This window comes from Manacus vitellinus, unplaced genomic scaffold (genome assembly GCF_001715985.3).
Source record: "Manacus vitellinus isolate BGI_N305 unplaced genomic scaffold, ASM171598v3 scaffold_24_pilon, whole genome shotgun sequence".
Lineage (NCBI taxonomy): Eukaryota > Metazoa > Chordata > Aves > Passeriformes > Pipridae > Manacus > Manacus vitellinus.
Window position 1 is genome coordinate 2523335 of NW_021939798.1, and position 7466 is coordinate 2530800.

Consider the following 7466-nt stretch of genomic DNA (forward strand, 5'->3'; position numbering starts at 1 on the left):
CCCTCCGAACCCACTGATGCCTTTCCCAGACCCCAGCACCCACCAGCATTCCCTCTGAACCCACTGACACCTTTCCCAGACCCCAGCGCCCACCGGCATGCCCAGCTCACGGGCTCCACCAGCATCTCCTACTCCCAGCACCTGCCAGCATCCCCCCACTCTCAGCACCCTCTGACACCCCTGCCAGCACCCCCAGCTTGCAGCACCCACCAGCATACCTCCAACTCCCCAACAGCATCCCCCCACTCCTAGGATCCCTCCACTCCCAGCACCCATCAGCACTCCCAGTTCACAGCACTTACCAGCATCCCTCCTCTCAGCACCCACCAGCACTGCCCAGCATCCAGCACCATTCCCAGCACCCACCAGCACCTCCTGCTCACAGGACCTGCCAGCATCCCCCCACTCTCAGCACCCACTGGCACCCCTAGCTCACAGGACCCATCAGTATCTCCCCACTTGCAGCACCCACAGCACCCCCTGCTCACATCACTCACTCCCCTGCCTCATCCTCCCCGTGGCCCCTGTCCTGCCAGACACCTCCCAGCCCTGCTGCCATCACCCCTCTGTGGCTGGGCTGCTGTCACCTGAGCTCTGAGCTCCCGTGGGTGGGTGGGCTCCCAGCCATGGCCACACCACTGGGCCATAAGGATGAGCCCCCACTGGCTGTGCTGGTGGGGTAAGGCAGGACAGTGCCCTGGGAGCCCAAGTCAGTGGCCTCAGGCCCTGTCACTGAGTGTGTGTGACGTCCGTGCTGGGCACATGCCAGTGTGCTGTGAGCCTGCACCCAGCTAGGGACAGGGACAAGGTGTCAGGCACAGGACAGCACGTCCAGCCTGGCACCACAACTCCCCACGCTCAGGGACATGTGTCCCAGTGACATTTCAGCAGGGAGGGACCTGGTGCTGCCGATGAATTTTGCAAAGTGGAAAGCCAGGCCCTGCCCTGGGGTAGCAGCCAGTCTGTATCTGCATGGGCAAGGTCTGGGGTACCCACTTCTCTGCCCCCCCTTTCCAGGGGGATCCTTCCTTCCTCCCATCTTGGCCTGGAGGCTGGCAGCACCCACCCCACAGGGTGCTCCTGCAGGAGCTCATTGCCTTTAACAGCCCTATAGCAAAGCAACCAGCTCCTGTGCTGCTGGGCACAATTCCATGCCCTCTGCTCCTGAACACACACGTTCCTTAGGCACAGATCAAAGAAAACCCCTCAGACTTCCAGCCTTTGCTTTGCATTCCCTCCTTCCCGGTGGTTACCTACAGCTGCCACGAATTTCCACCTCATTTTTTAAAGCAGCCCAAGTAAGATTTTAAAATTTAGAGCCGAGTCTGTGACTCGTTTTGCTGGAAGCCCATCTGTGGTGGCCTTGCTCCCTCTGCTTGTACTGGGATGGTTGTACTGCTGGCAGCAGGGCTGGGGACAAGCAGAGCAGTGGCCAGAGGGGTCTTGGCTTGGGGTGTTTCCCAGCGATGTTGGAGGTTCTGATCCCTATCCTGGCAGGTCCCAACATGCTGGTTATAATCAGCACGGATGGTTGGGGTTTAACTGCGTCACCCGGTTAAAATCCACACGGATGGTCAGGCTTTCTCCCGCCTGGTGCTGGGTTTGGGGCTGAGCTCCTAAAATTGTCCTCTGAGGAGCCACCACCAGCCCAAACTTGGAGATAAGTCCTTGGGGATCCCCCCAGCTCTGCTTTTTGGGGTGCCCCCTGGGCTTCCCGCAGGGATTCCACACCCTATGCATCCTGCTTTTTCGGGGTCAGGGACCCATCCTGGCAAGTGCACACACAGCTCTCATGGGCTGTTGGCATCTGCTGGTGGCACATACCCTGGGGCCACCCAAATCACAGGCATGTAGCACCTCTGAGAGCTTGGCTGACTTGGCAAGGGAACTGGCTTCAGCGCTCCCTTAGTGGTCTGATGTTACCCTGGTGGGTGACACCTTATCCTGCCTGGATATCATCTCAACCCCATGGCATTCCCAGCCCTGTTCTTCCCCCTACAGCCCCCAGTGAGGGGGGAACCCCCCCATAAGGGCATTGTACCACTCACCTCACAGTGAAATTAATGCTAATTAGCCCAAATGCTGTGGTGTGGCCAGTGCTCAGTGGGAGCAGGCAGGGACCACATGGCATTAGTGCTGATCAGGGCAGTGGTGGAGTTACAGGCAGGGAGGTGCTCTCTTTGATGGGGCAGGGGTGGTGTTGGTGGCATGGGGACATGGGCTTTTGGGGCAGGGTACCCAGAGGGAGCATCACAGCATCCCAGTGCTGGGAATTGCCTTCTCCTGGCTGGGACACCGAGTCGGTGCCGTTGGAGTGCACAGGGCAGGTGACACTGGTGGGTCCCTGTGGGCTGGTCTGGCTCATATGGGGTGTGCCCTGTGCCCAGCCACAGCAGGCTATCCCCTCCCAGCCTCATGCCAGCAGCTGGGACACATGGTGATGGGCATGGACTGCTGTCTGGTGTGCTGGTGTCCCCACCTCTCTACTGTCCCCAGGGCGGGCACGATGTCCCTGTAGAGGCAGAATGAGGGCAGGCGCTACTGCAGGGATGGTGCAGGGGTGGGTTTTGTGGTGGGTGCTGATGAAGTGTCTGTGGCTCACCCTGCCCTGCCCATCTCTTGCAGAACATTGTCTCCAAGCACAGCTCACAGTTCCGGGGCAACGCGCAGCACGACGCCCTCGAGTTCCTGCTCTGGCTGCTGGACCGCATGCACGAGGACCTGGGGGCTGCCTCCCCTGCCCAGCAGACCCGCAGCCCCCAGGAGGTGGGTAACCCCACTGGGGTGGCTGCACACCCTGGCTCAGGTCGTTTGGGCCAGGTCTGGGAGCGGGGAAGCCGGAATGTCCTGGGAGGCAGTGGGACTGGAGCTGACCCCCACCCCGGCGTGGATGGGGATATGGATGATGTGGTTTGGTCGGTGTGCGGGTGGAAGGATGCTGGGATCAGGGTGCTGGAGGGGTGAGCAGGGTGGTTGGAGTGCTGGGAGAGTGGGGGGGTGTCAGCAGGAGCATCCCAGTTCTGGTGGGCATCCTGGTTCTTGGGGCTGCTTGGTGAGGAGGAGATCCAGCCCCCCCCGGCCCTCCCTGCCTCCAGCTAAGCCCGCTGTAATTACAGCTCAGCAGCTTTGCTGCTGGCAAAATGAGTAATTAAGTCTCCTTCGATCCATCTGTGCTCAGGCATTGCCCTGGCCTTGGCCCTCCCTGCCTGCCTCCCTGCTTCCTGCCTGCTCCTTCCCTGCTCCCTCCCTCCCTCCCTGCCGGGTGCTGCCTGTTGCAGTGAATGGATTTGTGCAGTTGGCATTTGCCACGTCAGCTCAGCTCAGCAGAGTGCTGTCCCCACTCTGGGGGTGACTTCCAGCTCCACAATGTGCTGTCCCCACTTTGAGGGTGATGCCCATCTTGGGCACAGGGAGCCTGGGACCAGCTTCCTCCTGCTTGGGGTGTCATGGCTGTGCCCAAGGGTGCAGGTCAGGGTCCCCATGGGCAGCCCCTGCCCAACCTCCAGCCTGGCGTGGGCACAGCTCTGTCCCACAGGGAGGGCTCAGCTGCAGTGCCCATCTCTAGAGCCTCTGGCTGGGGCAGCCCTGTGGCTCCCAGCCCTGCTTGGCCAGGGTCCTGCAGCCATCCCTGCACTGAGCTGGGCTGTCCTCAGCCCTGCCACCTTTCCCGTGAGTTGTTTGGATACCCCAGGCTCTCTGGGAGAGCCTGGCAGCTCCTGTTGCTCACGTTAAATGTGAGGTGCCCCCGTGTGCCATGGGCTGTGGTGTGACACCAGCAGTGCCCTCAGCTGCCCGTGCAATGCCCGGGGCATCTGCCTGGCTCTGGGGATGGGGCCCTTGTGTGTCCTTCAGCATCCATGGTTTTGTTTGGCATTCCCCAGTCTTGGGGGATGCCACCTGAGTGGGATTTGCATGCCTGTGTCCTTGGGGAGGGGGTGCCCAGCAGGGGTGGTGGCAGCCTGGATAAATGGCTTGGAAGTGTCTGGATGGAGGTGGGCACACACGTGCCTATCCTAGTGTTGGGGAGGAGGGAGTGTGTGCATACACATGGGGATAGGGAGACAGTTTGCTCCTGGCCAAGCCCATCCTGAGGCTCAGGGACTGGGGAGCTCAGCTGTTGGGCAGAAAGTGAGAAGATCAGAGCTGGGCAGGCTGGAGGATTGGGAATACCCTCCTGGCCCATGAGGTGCGTGCTGTGACACCCAGCGAGCTGTGGGGCCACTGTGGTGGAGACCAAGGCTTGGCTGCTGGGAGGGCTGGAGGAGGAGGTGTCTCCTTGGGTTTTGGGGGTTCTGGGGGCTGTGTAGGGCACAGACATGATCCAGGCCCACTCTCATCCACACCAGATGGACCCCAGCCCTGCACAGATCTTAAGGACACGTCAGGCTCAGCAGGACCTGGTGCCAGCAGATGGCATGAGGAAAATCCACTTCCTGGCCAAATACCTCATTGATTTTCAATCCTTCTCATTGCGACACCAGAAACTCACTGTCTTACCCCAAAACAGCCCAGTCCCTTCCCAAGCCACCAACACTCCTTTCTGCAGCATCTCTTCTGTCACTGGGCTCCGGGGGTGAAGTCAGTGGCTCCTGTCCTTGACGTGGGGCTCCTGGTGGTTGGCAGGGCAGGGGCAGGCAGAGGGTGTCACCTAACCAGGCAGGTTTGGCTCTGTAACACAGTCACATCCCAGCGTCCTTATTCCCTATGGAATGGGGCAGAAGACTGTGCTCTACTCGGTGTCCCTGGGGCACATCTCAGCTGTCAGAGGGGTGCTGTGCCCACCACCTGCACCCACATGGACCCACGAGAGCCCTGTGCTGGGGCAGGGTCAGGGTGATGGGTGCTGTGCCAGGAGCCCTGCCCGGGCTCAGCGTGCCGGGTGCTGTGCCTGGGCTTGATGTGGCAGGTGCCACGCTGGGTGCTGTGCCTGGGCTTGCTGCTGGGGAAACACGCAGCAGCAGCAGCAGGGCTGGTTTCTGGGTGCCTGCAGCCCACGCCAGCCCACCTGCCCGGGAGGGCATCGTGCCAGCCCAGCCTTCACTGAGCTCCCCTGGTCTGGGGATTTGCCTGTGGTTGATTGGCACCCAGCCGTGTCCCCCCCTCCCCGGGGGGGTGCATGCCCAGGAATGTGCACACCTGCTCCAGGAGCTCAGCTCTCATGGAGACACACACGGACATGAACACAGACACACGGACCTGCTGCAGCGTCCCACCACCTCACCCCCAGTGCCCCAGCTAACAGTGCCCATGGGCACGTTTGCTGGGTGGGCTGGGCACCTCCCTGCTGCCTGGGGGTGTGCCTGTGGGCACTGGGGCTCCTTGGGGGGATGTTATGGGGGACCAGCTTTCCCCCACCCCCGAGCTTTTCCCCTGCTGGGATGCTGCTATGGCTCACCCAGGATTTCCCTCCCGGAGCTTTTCAGCTGACCTTGAATGCATTCCCAGCTCCAGTTCCTCAGTGTCCAGGAGCTCTGGACGCTGGGACTGCTTTGGGTGGCCCTTGGGGGTCCACCACTGCAGACCCTTCATTAACCTTTTGTGCCCCGTGCTGCTGGTGGATGGGATGTACCCCAAAGATTCCCCAGGAGAAGGTGGACAGGCAGCCTGGAAGGCACAGCAATGCCAGGCAGGCAGGTGCCAGGGTCACTTTGGCATCACCTCCAGCCCATCCTCATGCCATGGGGACACCAAAACTGGCCTTGGTTCACTAGGACATGTCCCCAGAGCCTGAAGGGTGGGGTGTCACCCCAGCACCTCACTCACCCACTTGTCTCTTGTCCCCCCAGCCTGGCAAGGACAGTGGCAGTGCCAGCAGGTCCCCGCCGGCTGCCCAGCACTCCCGGGGGCAGAGCTTCGTGCAGAGCCATTTCCAGGCACAGTACAGGTGAGTGGAGGGCTGGATCCTGCCCCACTGTGAGCCCTGTGAGGGAAGAGATGAGACAAGGAGGTGTTCCATCCATCCATCCATCCATCCATCCATCCATCCATCCATCCCACCCAGTCCAGGCACCAGAGATGTTTCTTCTGTGGGCAGAAAGTGTCCAAGGCCAGGTTGGACAGGGCTTAGAGCAACCTGGTCTAGTGAAAGGTGTCTCTGCAAGGGGGGCAGGTGGAATGGTCTTTGAAGGTCCCTCACAACCCAAACCATTCTGTGGTTCTGTCACAGGGCTCAGGATTAGGGTTTTCCCAAGCCTGTCCCAGCAGTCCAGAATAACAGCGTCCCTGCATGGGACATCCCACATGTTCATCTCTCTGGGACTCACAGGATGCTTGGAGGGCCAGCATCTGGCCACCCTGTGCCATGGCAGTGCAGGCATGAGGGGATGCATCTGGCATCACAAGCCCTTCCTCCTCTCTCAATTAATCCCTTGGCCTATATATGAAAAAAAGGCACTTTAATTATCCACCCTTCCCTGTGCCAGAGCTGTCTGTGTGCAAAGGGATTTATTAATTTGTGTGGCTGCTTCCTGGGGAGCTCAGTGTCTCTTCAAGGTGACAAATAACAAGCATTCAGTATTTCGATTTGGGGTTTTATTTTATTTTCCCCCTTTTTTGTTGAATATAAAGGCAGGAGAAAAAGAAAAAAAAGTAATAAAAAAACAGAATTAAAAAGAAATCGGTGGTAAGGTGATGGTTGGCATTAAAGGTTCGCTTAAGCCAGTCTCCAGTGGGAGATGGGATGGTCCCTGCTGGCAGGGGGACCTGCTCCCCCACAGTGGTCCTGTGACCCCCCAGCAGAGCAGATGAGTTCTCACTGTCCCCAGGGCTCCCCTGGAGCTGGTGGTTGTTCCAGGCAGGGCCTGGGTGAGCAGAGCTGGTGGTCCCAGGGCTGTGGTCACATCCTGGGGCTTGTCACAGGCAGATGTCCTGCTGCCCATCACTGCTCCTCCCTGCAGCCCAGCCACAGCCCTGCTTATCAACAGGGCTCCTGTTCCCTCCCAGCACCCCAAGGTGTTATCCCTGCTTAACCCAGGCCATCTGGGGTCAACTCAAAGCCCCCAGGAGCCAGAAGCCACCCCAGACTCTGCCAGCCCTTGGGAGAGGGAGCAGGATGTGGGGGAGTTTTGGAGCTACATACATGAGAGTGGGAGATCCCCCAGCCCTGGCATTTCTCTGACTTCTCTAGCACCAGTTACTGTGGGTGCTCTTGTTAGGTTTCAGAGTGAGCAGCCCATGGGGTTGGGCAGGTGGGTACAGGCTGTGGTGCCTCACCCTGGCAGGAGGTTCATGCCAATCCAGTGTGATGCTGGGACCACCCAAGCTCCAGGGGATGCAGTACCCAGGGTGCAGAAGCAGTGACAGGGCGCTGCAGCCCCAGGGTGGGGACTCTGGGGGGGGCCATGCCTGCTCTGGTGATGCTCCCCATCCATGTTTCACAGGTCCTCCCTGACGTGCCCTCACTGCCTGAAGCAGAGCAACACCTTCGACCCCTTCCTGTGCATCTCCCTGCCCATCCCCCTGCGCCA